The following is a 19739-nucleotide window of genomic DNA, read 5'->3' as shown; positions in this document are numbered from 1 at the left end:
ATCCTGTTTTCAAAACTTATTTGACCACAGGGTCTAATATTGTTGATGAAACACTCTTTACTATCTCAGGGAACTACTTGACTCATGGAGAGAGTGACTGTGATATTATGCAATAGATATTTGGTCTTCATCCCCATTTCCTGGCATACAACTCCTAAAATTCTTGGAATCTTCCAAGTGCTATGTTTTTTGTATGCTAATGTTGACTTGTTAGTAATGCCGAATCTGCATGGGTCTGCAGCAACTCGATTCTGACCTCCTCAAAGGAAAGAATTCAACTGAGGGGCATAAGGCAGAGGGAGAAACAGAGGCAAGTTTTAGAGCAGGAGTGAAAGGAAGTAAAATACACTTGGAAGAGGGCCAAGTGGGTGACCTGAGAGATCCAAGTGCCCCATCCGGCCCTTGACTTGGGGTTTTATACGTTGGCATGCTTCTGGGGTTTTGCATCTCTCTTCTTTGATTTTTTCCTTCAGGACAGCTTGTCCTCAGTACACTGGCCTGCCAGCACTTGGGAGGGGCTGCATGCGCAGTGTGTTAAGGAAGTTGTACATATGCTCACTTGAGGCGTTTTTCCCTTACCAACTGAGTGTTCCTAGGTGAAGGTCATATACCAGTTAAACTCCACCATTTTGCCGCTTAGTGTGCATGCTTGAGCCCATTTTCCCCAATTCCTGAGATCTTACTGGGAAGCCACTGATCACCAGCTTCAAGTGTTTTCTGTCTATTGGGAGACTGTCTAGTTGCCAGCTGCAACTAATTACTATTTTAGAGAGACAGTTTGACAACTGCCTGACCATCATCGGATAGTTGCCTGACCATCATCGGAGAGTTGCCTGATATTCCTGGTGGGGAGGAGGGCCCCCTTGTGCCCTGCTCATGTCTGCCTAACTACCTACTCTAACATTTCCCCCCTAAAGAGTCCAAGACCCAATTCTTTGGCAAAATGGACGAAGAACAGTCTTCTGTAACTGCTTCCTGCTGACAGAGGGGCAGTGGTGGTTGTTCTGTGGTTCTTGGCCTCTTGCTAGCTGTCAGGGCAGGTGGATCCATGGGTTGGAGTTGAGTTTCACTCAGCTCCTGTAGCATTTGGGAAGCTGAGTGAAGTCCATCTGCCAGTCCTCCCCAGGATATGTGCCTCTCCTTTGGATTGCACTTATTAATGGAGGGGGCTTCTCTCTCAGAGGATTATTTATGGTGCACAAGGTGCAGGCTTGACAAATCTGTTGAATAGTTTTATTTAGTGCCTTCCTGCTAAACGCCCATTTACAAATTTGCCCCAGTCTGTCCTTTCCAAGGCGGCAGGAGTTGTGGAAACTCTTGATGACTTTCTTCGGGAGGCTTTAGGTAGATAGAGAAGCCCTCCCAACCTGTACCAACCACTGATTTCTTCCTTATACCCACGTTGGGTGGCCCAATCTATTTCTTCCTTAGTGTACTGGAAAGGGGGCAGTTCACTGGTGGGAGAGGGGAGCGAGGCCTCCATGAAGGTATTTTTTGAGACGGCTGCCTCTTTAGCTTTTTGGTCAGCTAACCGTTTTCCTCATGCAGTTTCATCAGAACCCTTCTGGTGTCCTCTACAGTGCACTACTGCCACTTCCCAGGGCAAATGAACAGCCTCTAGGAGCTCTAAGATTTGAGGCCCATACTTAATAGGAGTATCCCAAGCTGTTAGGTACCCGCCTTTCCTTTCAGATAGCCACATGGACATGAGACACCAGAAAGGCGTATTTAAAATCTGTATACATGGTTATTATTTTTCTTTCCCTAGTTTTAGGGCTCTGGTTAGTGCAATGAGTTTGGCTACTTGCACTGAGGTCCCCGGGGACAGAGCTTTAGCCTCCAGAACTAGATGAAGGGACACTATAGTGTACCCTGCATATCTAGTTCCATTCCAGATAAAACTACTTTAATCTGAAAACCATATTTCGTCCAGATTATCTAGGGGCTGATTCTTTGAGTCTTCCCAGCTGGCAAAAATTTGGTTAAGTATCTCACAACATGAATGTGTTGAGTTATAGTCTCCTCGTAGTGGCAGTAAGGAGGCTGGGTGAAGGGTGGAATACCACTCAACTGTTACCTGTTGGTTTTCTAACAACAAGACTTGGTACTTTAGCAGTCTGTTATCAGTGTGCCATTATGGCACTTTTATGTTCAATAAGGGGCCTACTTGCTGGGATGTCAGGAGTCGGACTGACAGTCCCATGGTGATTTTAAGGGCCTCCTCAAGTAGGATGGCCACTGCAACAAGTGTGACCACACTTGCACTACTGGGTCTAGGTTCTTTAAAAAGTAACCTACCGGATGTTTGATTGGCTCGATGGTTTGAGTTAGAACTCCTAGGGCTACACCTTGCCTTTCAGTGACAAAAAGCTGAAATGGATTGGTTAGTGTGAGTAGCCCAAGGTCTGGGGCTTGTAAGAGGGCAGTTTTTAGCTGTATAAAGTCTTGCTCCTGATCCTTTACCCAAAGAAGTGGGTGCCTATCAGTCCCTTCTTTTAGAGCCTGATATAAGTACTGAACAATCCCACCATGTCCCAGTATCCAAAGTCTGCAATATCCTGTGATCCCTAGAAAGGCCTGATGCTGCTTTTGGGTGGCTGGGAGAAGTATTTTAAAGATGGCCTGTATCCATTCTGGGGAGAACTTATGTTCTCCAGGGGTCATGATTATCTCCAAGTATTGGACCTCTTGTCTTAGTAGCTGTGTCTTGGCCTTGGACACCTTGTGCCCTCTGTCTGCCAGTAAATTTAGTGTCTGGACTAGATGTTGGATTCCCAGCTGTCTTGTGGGGGAGCAGATTAACAGGTCATCCATATGCTGTAGGAGCCATCTGCCCCACCTCAAGAGTCAGGTCCTGCAAATCTCTAGCCAAGGCTTGCCCAAACAAATGGGAACTATCTGTGAAACCTTGTGGAAGCACTGTCCAGGTGAGCTGTTGATGCCTTGCTTTCTTATTCTCCTACTCAAATGCAAATAAAATTGGGAGGATGAGTCTAGGGAGATACGAAAGAAAGTGTCTTTGAGGTCTAAGACTGAAAACAACTGAGTATCTGGAGGTACTTCTCCTAGAATTATTAATATATATGGGTTGGGGACCACTGGGACTACTGCCTCATTTATGATTCGCAGGTCCTGGACTAGCCTGTATTTGTCATTGCTCTTTTTTTTTTTTTTGAGACGGAGTTTTGCTCTTGTTCCCCAGGCTGGAGTGCAATGGCGCAATCTTGGCTCACTGCAACCTCTGCCTCCCAGGTTCAAGCGATTCTCCTGCCTCAACCTCCCGAGTAGCTGGGATTATAGGCATGTGCCACCATGCCTGGCAATTTTTTTTTTTTTTTTTTTGTATTTTTAGTAGAGACGGGGTTTCTCCATGTTGGCCAGGCTGGTCTCAAACTCCTGACCTCAAGTGATCCACCTGGCTCAGCCTCCCAAAGTGCTGGGATATAGGTGTGAGCCACTGCGCCTGGCCTCATTGCTCTTCTTAACAGGTAGGATGCAGGTGTTACAGGGCAAGTTATCGAGTATTAATAATTCACGTTACAGAAATTTTTCAATCAGGAGCCAAAGTCCCTCTTTGGCCAGCTGCCTTCTACAAGGATAGCAAGAAGGATCCTTGAGATGAATTACTACAGGCATTGCCATTATGGCCTTTCCATGTATTCCTGTGGCCCAGACCTCTGGATTAATGGAAAGGTCTGTCAGCAGTTCATCCTGTGTGTGGTTTCCTTGAGGCATAAGATTGCATTTGGAAAAGGAGGTGTTGCCTTGGAGGAAAGGTTAACTAAGCCTCTAGTCTAAATAAACTATCTCTACCCAAAAGGGGCATAGGACATTCTGGCATCATTAAAAATGAATGAGAAAAGATAGTTTCCCCCTACAGGCACCAGAGAGGAGGAGTAAATCTTCAGCTTATAGGCACCTCATTTAGCCCCAGCACCAGCGAGGATTTGGAGGATAATTGCTCAGGAAAAGAGGTAAGCACTGAGTAGTCCGCTCCCATATCCAAAAGAAAACTTATAGTCCTACCTGCCATGTCCAAAGCAGCCCTCGGGTCTGTCCCTTCAACAGTGATGTTCAATCTGGGAGCTGGCTGATGTGTAGGGCTCCTTCAGCTCAAGGCCATCAGGGGTTGGGATTCTGTCCCAGAGTCCCTTCGATCCTCAGGGCAGTCCCATTTTCAGTGGCCAAGCTTGTGGCAGTGGGGGCAAGCCATGCGGGGCTTTTTTCCATCAGTCCTATTGGGGCAGTTTGCCTTCCAGTGGCCTGCCCTCCTGTGCTGATGGCAGTTACCTGCGAGGGTAATCTGAGGGCAACCTGGAGGGGGCTGGCAGACTTGTAGTGCAGCCAAGAGTTGGAGCTGCTACTTTTCCTTTTGTCTCCCTTTTCCTGAGCTCTTTCCTCCTTCTCCTGGTTTTGGTTGTAGAAGATTGAGGAAGCTATTTTGAAGATGTCAGGCCCGGGGTGTTGGGGCCCAGTGCTAGCTTTTGGAGTTTCCTCTGAATATCTGGGGCTGCCAGAGTTAGGAAATGGTCCTTTAGGGTCAGTTGTCTTTCTGGTGTGTCTGGGTCTAGGTTAGTATGTTTCATTAGGGCCTCTTGTAGCCTCTCTAGGGGTTTTCAAGAGGGCCTTGATCTATTAAGGCCGATTTATTATAGTTCATAGGCTCTGTTTTGCTAGCTTTCATTCCTTCTATCAGACAGAGAAACATGTGGTTCCTTGCCCATATACCCCCCCCCAGGTATGGTAACCCGAATTAGGGTCAACCTAGGGAACTGCGGTGGCCCCCACAGTGTTGCCACCAGAGTCAGTCATGTGCATTGTAGTTATAAATTGCTGGGTCACCTCTGTAATGGAGTCACATTCTCCCTTAGACAGAGTTTGCCATAGTATGACTGAGAGGACCCTCCAGGTGGTTCAAATGTTTAGCCCAGTTTACGGAACGCTTTGATGTATTTTTCAGGGTCTTCCATAAACTTCCTATTTCCATCTTAATCTGGCTCAGGTCTTACATAGTGAACGGAGTCTGGACTCTAGTGGGTCCACTGGGGCTGCTAACCTCTTGAAAAGGGCATAACTTAAGGCGGTGGTGTCCAGAGGGTGGCCCTGGCTAGAAAGAGCAAGGCTCCAAGGCTGGAAGACTTGGATATAAGGGGTAGAAGGGGCAGTGGGGTTTGACCCAAGCTCTGCCCTTGGTTCCTCTGGGGCTTGAGCCCTGGGTAAACCCAATAAGAGGCCTCCCAAACCAACTGGTGGGAGCTGCCTGACAATGGCCGCTATCATCACTGGATCCATTTTACAAGCCTGACAAAGGCCATGGTTGTTTATTAGGGCCACGAAGGCCTGTACATAAAGGATTTCTGTTCATTTTCCCTGTTGACAGCAAAACAAATCTAGTTGATGGATTGTATTAAAATTTATGCTTCTGTTTTCTGGCCAACATTACTGGTCCTGGAGATTTTATTCAACCCAAGCTGTGTTACAGAAAAATATTAGCCTTTTCCTTTTTAGGGTTTGGGGTTCAAACTTTTCTCACTTCTTGAGGATGCATCCGAGGGGCATGTCCCATGGTATGAATATGTGATTATCCATCTGTGAAGAGAGAATAGAGGATTAAAAAAAAGGGAAAAAGAAGGTATCCTCTCTTATTTCCCTATTATCCCTTCCTGAACAGGGTATCCCCCATTCATCCTTGGGGCTCCAGAGTGAACTGGTCTTACCTGGTACCCTTAAGCTTGCTCCCGTCTCATCATGATTATCCACCTGAGAAGACAGGAGATACCAGAGTGAATAGGGGGCCCCTTATTCATCCTTGGAGTTTCAGAATGAACTGGTCTTACGGATACCCCTAACCTTGCCTTCATCTCTGTTCTAGGGTAATCTATTCTGTGCCTGTAGCCTGGGACCAGCCTTCATCTCTGTCCGGTGGGTACTTTTGTCTCTTGAGCCTGTGGCCTTGGGCCAGCCTATATCCTTGTATCCATGAACTTACAGTGACTCTCTCAGAGCATTCTAGCAACAAAGTGAGTATCTCTTTTCTTATCATCTCATTTCACATTTTTCTTAAAGTAGATGAGAAGCCTGTGTCTGTACCAGTTCAGCCAACTGCCAGAATGGAATGGACTTCTTTCCCTTCAAATATGACCTTGAAGGTCTGGATGCATATTGGCAAGGGCATGGAAGTGATTCAAGAAATGGAGGAAAACGTGTATGTGAGATTCCTCGTCCTCCTCCCTAACCATCACCTGATGGTTGCCTGACATTCCTTGGCAGGGGTGAGGGGGTCTCCTGCCCTGCTCATGTCTGCCTAGCTACCTGCAATAAGAGACTGACAGCTTCAGGGTGGGGCTGGTCACCATAGACAGAGGCATGATTAGAGGGTTGGGACTTAGCTCCACCACCAACCTACCGAGAGGGGAGAGAAGCTGAAGGTTAAGTTGATCACCAATGGCCAATGACTTAATCAATCATGCTTATATAATGAAGCCTCCATAAAAACCCAAGTGGCCTGGGTTCACAGAGTTTCCATACCACGTGGAGGTTCCTGGGGGGTGGCATGCCCAGGGAGAGCATGGAAGCTCTGGCGCCCCTTCCCCCATACCTTGCCCTGTGTATCGTCTCTTTATCTGCATCCTTTGTAATATCCTTTTAATAAACTGGTAAATGTGTTTCCCTGAGTTCTGTGAGGTGCTTCAGTAAACCAATCAAACCCAAAGAGGAGGTCTTGGGAACCCCAACTCAAAGCTGGTCAGTCAAAAGTTCTGGAGGGCCGGACTTGTGACTGGTATCTAAGGAGGGAAGCATGATTCTTGGGTTGTGGGCCCCAAAGTGGCAGGCTCTGACACCATCTTCAGGTAGACAGTGTCAGAATTGAATTGGAGGACACCCAGTTGGTATCTGCTGCAGAAGTGATTGCTTGCTTTGTGGTGGAAAGGAATCCTCAGGAAATGCAGAAGTCTTCTGTGTTGATTGTTGTGGTGTGAGAACAGAGGAAAACCGGTTTGAGAGTTTTTCCCGAACAGTAACTATAATGTATTGAGAAAATGGGACACCACTGGGAGTGAACAGAGGTGCTGTGAATATTCATGCTGGGATAACAGGGCTCTCTTGGCTGAACCAGGAAGTATAGTCCCCTTATTCTGTGGGAAATGCTATTTTCTATTATTATCACTTAAAATGGAAAAAGTCTAAATCTGTATTATCAAGAGCTTATTTTAAAATTTCAAAAGTTTTCAGTTGATGAAGGGTTGAGGAGAAAAGTCAATAGTAGAGTTATGAAGAAAAAATTCTGGAAAATATACATGTCAGAATTCAAACCAAATTCCGGAGCCCTGAGGTCCACATCCTTCTGCATTGTCTATGAATCATTACTGAAAAGCTGTGTTCTGTAGGGGAAGATAGCTCAACCAGCTTAGAGCTGTTGATTCTGCAGTCAACTTCTGATTCCTTCCCTGGGTCTTACACTCGAATTTTCCAACAGAGAGATTAATTGACCAGTGACTATCAAGAGGAGGCTGACTCTTTTGAGCTGCCACCCCATGCCATTGGCATGGCTGGCATCCACTTCTGGCCTGACCAGCAGGGGCCACAATGGTAGGGTCCTTGGCAGAGCACATGGCTGCCCCATGGAAGGAGCTGCCATCACAGTGGTTAAAGGCTTAAACTCTAATTGGACAGACCTGAGCTCAAAATTTGTCTCTGCCACTATAAGGTTTGGGCTTTAGGCAAATTAGCTAACTTCTCTAAGGCTGTTTGCTTATCTGCTTAATGTGGATAATTAGGTATCATGAGACTGATATAAGGATAAAACTAAACCAGGTGTGGAATACACATAACATGGCACCTGGCACATACAAAGCCCTTAACAATCATTCCAAGAGCCTCATCCCTCCTCAGGGCCGTGGGCACGGTCAGCTTCCCGTGAGGAATAGTCTCCTCTTCTGCCACTTGTTAAGGCTGTAAGGAGAGGGTGTGGGGATTTGGTGATTTTGAATCTGATCTCTTAATGTGTATTCACATCAGAACACAAGAATATGCTGCGTTTGTTTGTATGTTTGTTTGAAAGATTATAGTTTGAAATACTCTGCTCTATCTATAAAGGAAATCCAAGTTAAACTACCTGAACAGTAGTGATTTTGTTAACCTTCCCTGTATCTGACAGTGTGCTGGGTGACAGAAGACCCCTCAGGAGCCCCCAGCTCTACCCCAGCCTCCACCACTCTCCACCACTTATTAGGTGAGTGGACCAGGACAGTCATTTAACCTCTCTGAGCTTCATCTCCTCATCTTCAAAGTATGATAATGAATACTAATTTTGTCACCAAGTGGCTGCAAGTTTTAAATATAATGCTGTATGGGTTTTTGTTGTTGTTTTTTGTTTTTTTGCTGGGGGGCTAGGGACTGGCATATAGGTCCTCAATAAATATTAGGTTTGTTTTCCTTTTCTTTTCAAACTCCTTTTGGGTTTAAGTTTCTGTGGTATTATGATGTCTGTCTGTCTATCTGTCTATCTATCTATCTATCTATCTATCTATCTATCTATCTATCTATCTACCTACCTACCTATCTATCTTGGTTTTCTTCCATGGTTCCTGGCTCATAACTCCCATAGCCCTTGTTACAGTCTTTTGTTATGTTAGGTATGTTAGGCTTCAGGAAACCGAATCTCTCTGGCCTTCTGCCCTCCTTTCACCTGCTTTAAGGCAGGACTCTAATCTTCCCCCGCCTTTCTTTCTTTTTTTTTTTTTTCTTTAAGATGGAGTTTTGCTCTTGTTGCCCAGGCTGGAGTGCAATGGCTCGATCTTGGCTCACCGCAACCTCCGCCTCCCGGGTTCAAGTGATTCTCCTGCCTCAGCCTCCCTAGAAGCTGGGATTATAGGCATGTGCCACCACGCCCGGCTAATTTTGTATTTTTAATAGAGATGGGGTTTCTCCATGTTGGTCAGGCTGGTCTCAAACTCCCGACCTCAGGTGATCCGCCCACCTCAGCCTCCCAAAGTGCTGGGATTACAGGCGTGAGCCACCGTGCCCGGCCGCTTCCCCCGCCTTTCTGATTATAGGTCTTAAGACCCTCCCAAGAGAGGGTCCTCCCCTATACCCTGGGGGGAGCAATGCTGACATCACGAAGCTTCCATAAAAGCCCAAGAGGACTGGATTCGGGGAGCTTCGGGATAGCTGAACACGTGGAGGTTACTGAAGAGTGGTGCACCCAGGGAAGGCATGGAAGCCCCACGCCCCTTCCTCCACCCCTCATCCTACGTGTCTCTTTATCTGCATCCATTGCAGTATCCTTTATAATAGACCAGTAAATGTGTTTCTCTGAGTTCTATGAACCACTTTAGCAAATTAGCTGAACCCAAAGAGGGTATCGTGGGAACTCAACTTGAAGCCAGTCATTCCGAAGTTCTGGAGGCCTAGACTTACAACTGGTGTTTAAAGGTGAGGAGGCAGTCTTGGGGACTGAGCCCTCCACTTGTGGGATCTGATACTCCAGGTAGATAGTGTCAGAATTGAATTGGAGGACACCCAGGTGCGGTCCGCTGCTCAGTGTATGGGGAAAACCCCACACACATCTGGTCACCAAATTATTCTCCTGTGTTGATGATTGTTGTTGTGTATGAGTAGAGGAAAAATACGGTTTGAGGGAGGTTTTTTTTTCCCCACACAGTTTCAAACAAGGATATTGGACCAGATGACCAACATTAAAATCTCTCTCATCCTTAATATTGCATGAAGCTGTTCAGACAGTGGTTGGAGCAATGATTTCTCTTAGACCACTACATTGATTACTTTTCTCTTTGTCATCTTCTCACTCCCCCCGTTTTCTTTCTGTTCTCCTTTCTGTTAACAAGAGTGGAAATCACTTCTATTCATGTACCTCCTCCCAACCCCACCCCCAAACTGACTACTCCATCCACCCAACTCACTGTTTTAGCTACATCTAATTCATAAAATTAGATGGCTAATGAGATGTCATAGCCTAAAATCGACTAAGAAATTGATTTTCTTTCTGTATTATTCCACCCAGACAACATCCTGCTTCCTCAGTTTAGAATGTTGGGCCACCACGGTTCCTGACTGGATACCACGAGCTAGGTCCTACAAGGGAGAGAGCTGTTTCTGGCTTAAATGATGAGAACTAGGGCAGAGAGTAAAGGATAGCCAGCCACAGCTAAGGAATGCAGTCAGTTAGAAGCCAAAGTCCCCGTGTAGCATTCCTCTTTTCTACTGTGCCCATAGCGGACACTGATTGAATGCATTTTGTTCTATCGTATTCAGTTCCACAGTGCTTTGCAACACCCATCTTATAAACAGAAGTTGGGCTGAGGATGGGGCCAAAGTTAGGGGTGGTAGTTCATAAACACGTAGTTTTTGAGCACTAATTTTAAGTAAGACCCTGATATTAAGAAATAAGGGGGATTAAAAGATGGGAAATTAGGCCCACCAATACATGTTTTTCTATTTCTCAATATATCAAAATATTATCATTTTAACATGCAATCACTAAAAATTAATGAGCTAGTTAACATTCTTCGGACTCTTTGGTACCTAGGTGTATTTCACACTTACAGCACGTGCACGATTCAACTCGAACTAGCTACCTTTGGAGTGCTCCTTAGCCACACAAGAACAGCGTTGTTGTCAAGATGCCAGACCTTTGATTTGTGGCCCTCCGGGGTTGCAGGCGTTAACCTGGGGCCAGCATGGGTCGCGGGTGGGACAGTCGGTCCGGGGACTGGGCGGTGGGAGCAGTTAACCCCCGCCCTGCGGAGTCGCCGGGAGTTGTAGTCGGAGCCCCGGGAGTCCGATGGGAGTTGTAGGCCTCAGCCCCGGGGAGCACGCCGGGAGTTGTAGTCCGCCCCCGCCAGCCTCTTGGTGTGCGCGTCATGGCCGTCGGCACCGCGGTCCCGTCCTCTTCCGCTTGGCCCCAGAAAGTTTCGGTTCTGCCCGGCGGTGGACCCACGAGCGCGTAAGTGCCGCGGAAGACCGGCTGGACTATGGGGGCACCTGGGTCGCTCACGATCCCTGAGCCGAGAGCTTCGCTCGGGGCGCGGCTTGTCACCTGTTGCCCTTACAGTCCCCGCCCATCCCAGGTCTCCCTCAGACCCTGCCCGAGCGCCCCCGCCCGTCCTTGCCCAGCGGGCCGGGAAGCACCTTGGGCCGGTGGAAGCCGGCCCAGGCACCCAGCCTGCCTCTGTTGGTCGGTTAGAAAGACAGACCCCAAACACCAGTTCCAAGACCCCGGAGGGCGGAGGGCCCGCAAAGGAAAGGAGCCCACCATGCGGCGTCTCAGAACAAGCCTGAATGTCTTAGCGCAGGATGGGGCAGGCCCCGGAGTTCCTGCCTGCGTGGTCTTTAGGAAGTTTAGTCTCTGGCCCAGTTGGGCCGGGACAGCCCAGACCTTCACTTTGCAAGGACTCCGCTGGTGCTCGGATCTCTGCCCTCTTCCCAGGAGGGGAAGAAGCTTCTTTCTTCCTGGCCCATCCTTTGGCCAAGACCTATTCACTATCCACTGCCCCTTGTGCCCATGCGCAGGGTCTCGAGCTAGCCCCCAGGGGTCTTTTCCCGAAACACCTGTTGTCTCTGGTGTGGCGGCACTGCACTGGACTGGAGTCCGTGCTGTTGAAACCTGGCGGGGGTGGGGCGGGGAGGGGGGAGGATGGCGGAATTTTATTTTTTGTAAGAAAAGCACATGTGGTTGACACGTTAACCGCGTGGCCCCCTGTTAAAGCACATGTATTCTCTGATGTCCCTGTCACTCTTCACTGTTCCCATTGGGTGTCCTCTCCAGAAAAAAAAATAGAACACTTGTTGAAACTGCCTGTGTTGGCCAGAGCCTCTCAGCCCCTCTGCTTGTCTTACCACAGCAGTTTCCTTTCCCGACAGAGAAATGGGTCAGGGGCTTTTGCGGGGCAGAGGATCCAGGGCTTAATCTGCTCACTGGTTCTCCTGCCCCTGCAGGCCTTGTGGTCTCAGGCAGCAAGCTTAATTCCCCTGCCATCTGCCTAATGCGGCTGGAGGGTGTTGGGGGCTGGTGTGGGGGAGGGGTGGGGAGCTGGAGCTATCATGCCAAGGTTTTCTGCTTTCAGTAGTTCCCACCTTCTGAAGTGGACCCCTGTTGAGTGAGCTCCACTTGACCCTCCCTTCTGTGACAACCACTGTTCTGAAAGCATTGAATGCCCCATACTAGTTGTGCACCGTGGTTATTATCACCCTGAAAATAAGAGCTAATTGTCACAGTGATGGATCTCAGCCTCCTTTGATTAATAGGATCTCTCCTAAAGGCTCTTGCTTTAGGAAATTGAGTTTATCTGTTTATGTTCAAAGTGACTATCTTTGTGTAGCACTTCATTTACTTTTTAAATTGTTTTTAATATTTTATTAGAAAAATAAACATACAGAATCACTGAAAGGATTGTATGGTGAATATCCGTATACTCAATTCTTAATATTTTACTTTGATTTTTTTTTTATTTGCAGTTACTTTAGAGATTGGTAACAGTCTCAGGCAGTGATCCTTTAGCTGTTGTTCGGATGACCTTTGCCCCTTGGGGCTGGGTTTGGAGCACCAGTATAATTTCAGGAGCCAAGTTTTTAACCTGGTCCTTTTTGAGGGGGATGGCCCCCACAGATGTTTGTGATGAGAGGAATCACCCATAACAGAGCAAGATCAGAGCAGCTGGTAGCTTTGACCCATATTGGTCACCGAGGCTATGGACTGCTGACTCAAGAATACAAAGTAGGTACGCAAGAAATGGCAGCCCTCTCACCCCCACCCACCCTGCTTCCCTTTAGGGGAGATGTTTAGCTGATAGGTAACTTTTGTTTACTGAAGATTCCAAAGACACAGCTTTGGTGACTCAAGACTAGAATGTCTTTAAACATGAGGCAGAGGAAGTGTGTTGTCTAGCTGTGGTCTTATGGTGGAAATCACTGGTAGGCACCTAGATTTAGGAACCACGTTCACTGCAAGCAGCCCTAGGCAGCAGGTAAGGGTCATTAACTGGTGCCTGTGATTACAGAGGCAACTTGTGAGCACAGATGAGTCCATTATGGTCAGGGCAACATCTGCTCACGTCATGACTGCTATGTTCTTGTCTTAGTCAAAAGATAAACAGTATTTTGTTTGTGAGCTCAATGCCAGTTTCAAGAAAATAAGAAGTCTTTATTGGTATAAGAGCCTCTATCTGAGCAATTAAATAAATCAATAGGGTGGGAATTGGAATGTTTCTGTGGTTCTACCTATGGAAATGCTGTTTACCTTCTTGCTGTTCGTTGATACATCACAAAAATGGCTGAAATATCTGTACTACCCCCATAATAAGAGCCATTGCCTTGGAGCAAATGGGCCCCATGGCTTTGAGAAGAGGAGGATGGCAGAAGCTGTGCTCAATTGGGCAAGAGCAGTTTTATCCCTTTTCTCACATGGGAGCCAGTCAACCTGTTGATTTTAGTAACCTCCAGTGGTCCTTCCTGTTCACTTGGATCTCTGTGGCATTTGAAAGGCACCAAGGGCCTGTTTCTCATTAGGCCGGATGCCATTTGGAGGATGTGTACATCAGTGTGGTTCTGATGAAAGACTTAAGGAGAATCTGTGGTTTGGGTATAGTATTGTGGCCCTGTGGCTGGGACCCAAGGGCTGATCTGGCCAACTACCTCAGGAATCTAGAGTACTATACCCTAGGCCAGTCCCAGGAACCCGAGTTAGGGGAAGTCCTTAGCATACAAAAGAAAAGCTTGGACCAAAAAAAGCATTCCAAGAAAACCATTAGCATGCAGGGGGCAAGGCCAAGAGAAGAATCCCTATGTGAAGTCCAGGATAGGGCTGGACAGCTGAATCAGAAACAGTGGTTTAAAATGGAGCTGGAAGGAATTTCCTGAAGTTGACTCTGCAGCCCCAGATGCTTTTTCCAGGGTATCTGTAGACTTGGTCAGGAGCAGGGAGGGGACACTTAGAAGCCTCAGCCACTGAGAATGTCTGTTACCCCCCCTTTCCCACCTCCTTCAAGGGTTGCGATTCTTAATTAATTCACATGAAGGAAGTTTACCTCTCAACATTGCATCTGAAAAAAGAAAGGTAGGAAGATGTCAAATGACTTCCCCAGGACAGATAGCATGCCTAAAAATAGTTGAGTAAGCTAAATATACCTTGGGTCTCACCCAACCATGGCATGATCTTTGTTGCATTATTTGTTGCATAATACATAATGGAAAGTTCACGTAACTAGTCTGATTCCAAAATCTAAATAGGGTCCCATTTGACAAAACTTGGCTACCACTGGTAAGAGAGAAGAAAATATCTTGCTCATTGCTCCAACTCCAGCTTCAGAGCCATCCTGGGTCCTGCTTGCCCCTCCCATCTGCAGCATGGCCCCACCTCCTGCCTCTCTGCACCTACGCTGGCACTGCTGTTGTCATGCTCCTCCCCAAGAAGTGCAACAGAACCCAGGCCCACCAGCACCTCCCCTCCCCAGGTTGCCTTGTTGATGGTGTCACATGCACACTTTCAGGAATGGAGAGACAAGGGCCTTGGGAGGTGTATTTGTGCTAGGGCTGCCATAACAAAATACCACAGACTGAGTGGCTTAAGCAGCAGAAATGTACTTTCTCACAGTTCTGGAGACTGTAAGTCCCAGATCAAGCCATTGGCAGGTTTGGCTTCTCCTGAGGCCTCTCTCCTTGGCTCTCAGACAGCCGCCTTCTTGCTGTGGCCTCACACGGCTTTTCCTCTGTGCTCCTGCATCCGTGGTATCTCTTGTGTGTGTCCAGAATTCCCCTTATAAACTCACCAGTTCCAATTGGATTTGGGCCCACTCTCATGGCCTCATTTAATCTTCATTACCTCTTTAAAGGCCCTGTCTTCAAATGCAGTCACATTCTGAGGTATGAGGGTTAGGGCTTCAACATCGAAATGCGGTGGGGTGGCGTGCACAATTCACCCCCTGACAGGAGGTTTGGGTTAGCAGGGTTGTTTGTGAGGGTGGCGGTGCTTTTCATTTTCCAGGATGGGGTGAAGGAGGCTGTGGGTAAGGCTTCCTCGGGAACCGAACTGTGGTTCACACTTCCTCCTGTCCACACCAAACCCAGCGAGACTGGAGCAGCTGGCCAAAGGAAGGTGTAGGGAGCATGAGCTGGGCAGGGCATGGCCTTGGCAGAGGGAGCAGAGCATTCAAACCCTGGAGGCAGGGCCCAGCCACAGAAGGGCATCGCAGGGATGCCTGAACGTAGGCAGAGGGGAAGGAGGGAAGGAGGAGGGACAAGAAGATGGGCCTATCCCTATCGAGGTCAGGCAGCCCATCTGTAAAGGGCCTCACAAGCTGAGTTAAGAGATTTGTACCCATGTCTGACAGCAGTCACTGAGCTCTCAGGACACCAGAGGTCTGTTTATAAAGAGAGGCTAGGTAGGCAGTGTGGAGTAGACACACTTCATCCATCCCTGAATTATATTATTCTATTCACTCTGGGAATAATAGCTCACAATATTTTTACAATAATTACAACATAATGTTCACAATTTCTACATGGTGTTTTAAGTGCATTATTTTAGTCAACATACAAATAATTTATGCTCAATAAAGGAAAATTGAAAAATCAGAGAAATAGAATTTTTAAAAAAATGTGCTCATGATGGCCAGGCGCAGTGGCTCATGCCTGTAATCCCAGCACTTTGGGAGGCCAAGGCGGGTGAATCACGAGGTCAGGAGATCAAGACCATCCTGGCCAACATGGTGAAACCCCGTCTCTACTAAAATACATTAAAAAAAAAATTGCCAGTCGTGGTGGCGTGCGCCTGTAGCCCCAGCTACTCAGGAGGCTGAGGCAGGGGAAATCACTTGAACCTGGGAGGGGGAGGTTGCAGTGAGCTGAGATCGTGCCACTGCACTCCAGCCTGGCGACAGAGCGAGACTCCATTTCAAAAAAAAAGTGCTCTTGTTGCCACCATTGAAAGATTAGTAGTATTTACATCTTTGTACATTTCTATGCCTCAAAGTTTAGTTTGTATGGTGGGGCAAGGTATGTGTTTTGTTTTGTCTAATTCATTCATTCATTCAGCAGTAATTTATTGAGGGCTCTCCATGTGCCAGAACTGTGCTAGGGGAAATCATGAACAGCAACGAAGTTTACAGTCAAGTGGAAAGAATAGAGATTCAACAAAAAATTACCATTGTGACAAATGGCCCCAGAAGCCACAGAAGCATAACGTGAGACTCTGCAGTGAGGGCTGAGAATCATGAGCGGAGTACAGTGTGGTACCTTGTATGTTCACTTGTTCTTATCAAAGCACTTACCAGGCCTCAAGTGCTCCTTCTTACTAGTTTTTATTGGGGTATATGTTATCTATTTCTCCTGCTGAGCCTGAGTTCCTTAAAGGTCAGAGCTCCACCCACTGCCCCTTTTCACAGCTATAGCCCCGGCTCCTGGTTCAGGCTTGCCTCTTAATCGTGCTGCCAAAAAATACCTTTTACCTGGCTGGCAGTTTGTTAGCACACAGAAGTTGCCTGCTGCTTCCTCAAGGCCATGTTTTGTGGCTATGTCATATTCTATCAGAGATTCAGTTCTTAGTTCATAACTAGCTGGATTGACCCCCTGACACTTCGGTCAGGAGAGGTCCCAGAGCATATAATTTTGGAGATCTGTAGTTTTTCCCCATCTAGGTTGGGCCTGTATTCTTTGGAGCAGGAGTAGATGCACCAGTTGAGTTCTTAATTATTGATGCAGTTGTTCCAGAGATTGTCCAGATTCTCATGCCTGTCATTGTCACCTCTTGGATATTTTCTCAGCCCCACAGCGTCAAGTACAGAGGTGTGGCTCCTCCCTTGAGCAACTGCCCACCTCACTAAAAAAAGACTTGGCTTCCCCAGATCCAAAAGCAACACCTCAGAGCCCTCTAAGTCCTGCTCTCTGGGGTCCATGGACTCGAATAGTGGCTGTTTTGTATGTGTTCTGGGAGAGCAACCAAGGAACCTGCTATTGTTGGTGGGGGGGAGGGGACCAAGAGAAGGTTCAAGAAGCCATGGCAAAGCCTCAAGTTCTCATTCCCTTTAAGAAAGAGAGAAGATGACAAGCAAAAAGGAGTGTTTGGGAAAGATGACCCAGGCATGCAGTGGGTTAACACTTTAATCATAGGTCCAAGGGGTTGGGTCACCTAATGAGTCTTTGTTCACGTGTGCTGAAATGCCTGCCTCTGAGCTGGCCTCTGGCAAACTCCGGAGCACTGTCCTAGCCACCCTCTTGAAGCTCTGGGAAGGGCAGTCTGCCTGCCCACTGATTGTTCCAGCCCCTGGGCCAGCAGGACCTCCAGGCCTTCGAAGCTGCAGGTACCAGCCAAGTGCCTCCCTTTCTGTAGGTGGTAACTAGATAGTTGCCGTTGGGTGTGCTGAACCAGGCCTAGGCAATGGACTCTTCCAGAAAGGCTTTTCTGCCTTTTTAACCATCCTTGTCCTTAACATTCTTTCTTGGTCAGGGGAGACTTTACAACTGGTAGGCTCCTCCTTATTTGGGACTGGGGGAGGAATCCAACTGTAAGGTGTCCTCTCTGGGTCAGCCCTTAGCTATTGTGTTGGGAGCAAAATTTTGAAGGTGGAGAAAGGTTGACTTCCACGCCTCCAACCTCCTCCTCCCCTGATGATTCTTCTTTCCTTGTGTGACTACTCAGATGCTGTCTGAGCCAGTTTCTGGGCAATATTATGAGTATTAGTCACTTGGACCATAGCATAAATAGGTTTACATGAGTCAGTCAGCATCTTTGTATCTTAATTTGACTAAATTGCCGTTGCTATTGTTTAAGGCATTTAGGGCATCTGGGCAGGTATAGAAAAAACTTGGAGGTCAGAGAAGGTCCTTTACTTCTAAAATGATATCTAGGTCATGACTAGGAACTCATACAGTAGTACCAAGTGGAAAATAAGAATTTTTAAAAATGCATTGAGTCCCTTTTCCTCTTTGTCAGAAAATTGGATGTTTTCAGACATTTTGGATAGGCTTAAACATAATTTTGAGTTGTTGGCAAGGAAATTCAATGCTTCCAAAGATTTTATAAAATGCATTTCTCTGATATTTGAAAGAGCCTGTCAGAGACAGCAACGAAGGTTTTTACATGTTGTGCAACAAGGACTGTGGGTTTATGAGGTGATTGGCACACTGGGGGCCCTGTGAGGTGTGTGAGTCCTGGAGTCCTTACGCTGGTGCTGAGGCAGCCGTGGTAGTATGTACAGAGCTTTGAGTGTCTCCTGAGTTAGGAGAGCCATTTGCTAATGGGTTGTAGATGTCAGGATCAGGCTGGTTCATGCCAGGAGTCTGTGATTCCCTCAATGAAAGGGCAAGCTTATCTAGAGACACAAGGAAGTTGGCCATGTTTGGAGAGTGATCTTGCCCATTCTGTGCCTTTTGTTGGTTAGTAATGACCTCAGACCGAGACGGAGGAGCAAGGAGGGCAAGATGCTGAGTTCCTGAAAATAGCATCCCCATGGTGACCATGTTCTCTATGGAAGCTCTGATTTACTTCCTGAATCCCTGTGAGGTGATGACCCAGAGCCAGAGTGGGGAAGCCCACCACACCCCACAGGCCTGGCAGGCAGTTTCTTAGGGCTCATTACGCTGGTGGCGACACAGGCTCTTTGAAAAATCAGCTTGTGTAATGAGTGGCTGGGAACAGCTCACCCCACGACCTGGGAACTTGACACCAGCCAAGAGCACACTCCCAAGGTCAGACAGAGAAGGTCTCCTGCCTTGGGCTGACACAAGGGCAGTGTCACCAAAGCACCAAGAAGTCTTAAAGGAGTGTGTTGCCATCTGTGTTCAGGCTTATGATGCTGTTTGGGTTTGCAGACATTGTTTCCCTTGTGCCAGACTCCAGTTAGGGCTGGTTTCCAGAAAATCCAGCTGGTTGGTTCCTTCATTGTCCTGGCCGCAGCCCGGATGAGCTACTCAGGATCTGTTGTTGCTATCACCTCCTTCCCAAGCTCCACCCTCTCCACAGACATGGTCAGAGGTGTACACACAGACCCAGTGGGCTGCATTTAAAGATCACAGGGTATCACTCCAGTCGTCTTTCTCCAGGATTATTTCTCTCAGAGACTGCAAACTCCTCTGTGTTGGCAGCAGCCAAATAAGAGGAATGCAGATAGAGAAACAGCCTTTACTCTTGTGTGCCTCCGTCCCAGCATCCTTTTCTTCTTGGCTCTCTCCAGTGACTGCCTGTTCACTTTTTAGGCCTGGCCATCACAGAGTGTCTACCACTTCTCCCTTCCCCAAGCTGAATTAAATTTTCCCTTCCTCAGATCCCATTGCATTTTTTTTTATAAATTCATCCCAATGCTGCTTTTTTGTGAGATATAATTTATAGTTATATGAGTCGTGACAAGTATATGTTTGTCAAATACATATAGTCATGTAACCATCACCGTAATCAAGGCAGTAAACAGAATTGCCCCCCATATTTTCCTGTGCTCCTTTGTAGTCAGACCCTCCCTTCTCCCCTAGACCCTGGCAGCTACTGATGTGATTTCTCTCCTAATGATTTGCCTTTGCCAGAATAGCATATAAATGGGATTGCACAGTTGTGGTGGTTTGAGAGGCTTCTTTGACTCAGCACAGGGCATTTCAGATTCCTCCATGTTGTTTTGTATGCCCATAGTTCATATCTTCTCAGTACTGAGTGCCCATGACTTTTTATCCATATCTCTACGTGAGCCTCTTCCATTGTATCTGGATATGTGATATTTTTCCATCTGTCTCCTTGA

The 19739-nt window shown here is 47.3% G+C and overlaps 1 protein-coding gene and 1 long non-coding RNA gene across 4 annotated transcripts in view; one reads left to right on the top strand and one right to left on the bottom strand.

The window, feature by feature from the left end:
- Positions 1-3350: 3350 nt before the first annotated feature.
- Positions 3351-10863, bottom strand: LOC134809561 (uncharacterized). The gene is made up of 3 exons (XR_010155583.1): positions 10599-10863; positions 5718-5760; positions 3351-5589 (listed from the first exon to the last, which is right to left on the bottom strand). It is a non-coding gene; the product is annotated as an uncharacterized LOC134809561 (long non-coding RNA).
- The window catches only part of FYCO1 (FYVE and coiled-coil domain autophagy adaptor 1), a 77723-nt gene continuing 68831 nt past the window's right edge, over positions 10848-19739 (top strand). For all 3 annotated transcript variants that reach the window (XM_003309767.7, XM_009445349.5, XM_063806755.1), the window contains exon 1: positions 10848-10966. The gene's annotated coding sequence lies outside the window, so the exon portion shown is untranslated. The remainder of the gene's footprint in view (positions 10967-19739) is intronic.

Source organism: Pan troglodytes, chromosome 2 (assembly GCF_028858775.2).
Source record: "Pan troglodytes isolate AG18354 chromosome 2, NHGRI_mPanTro3-v2.0_pri, whole genome shotgun sequence".
Lineage (NCBI taxonomy): Eukaryota > Metazoa > Chordata > Mammalia > Primates > Hominidae > Pan > Pan troglodytes.
The sequence above is the reverse complement of the archived record's forward strand: the minus strand, read 5'-3'. Positions and strand labels throughout refer to the sequence as shown.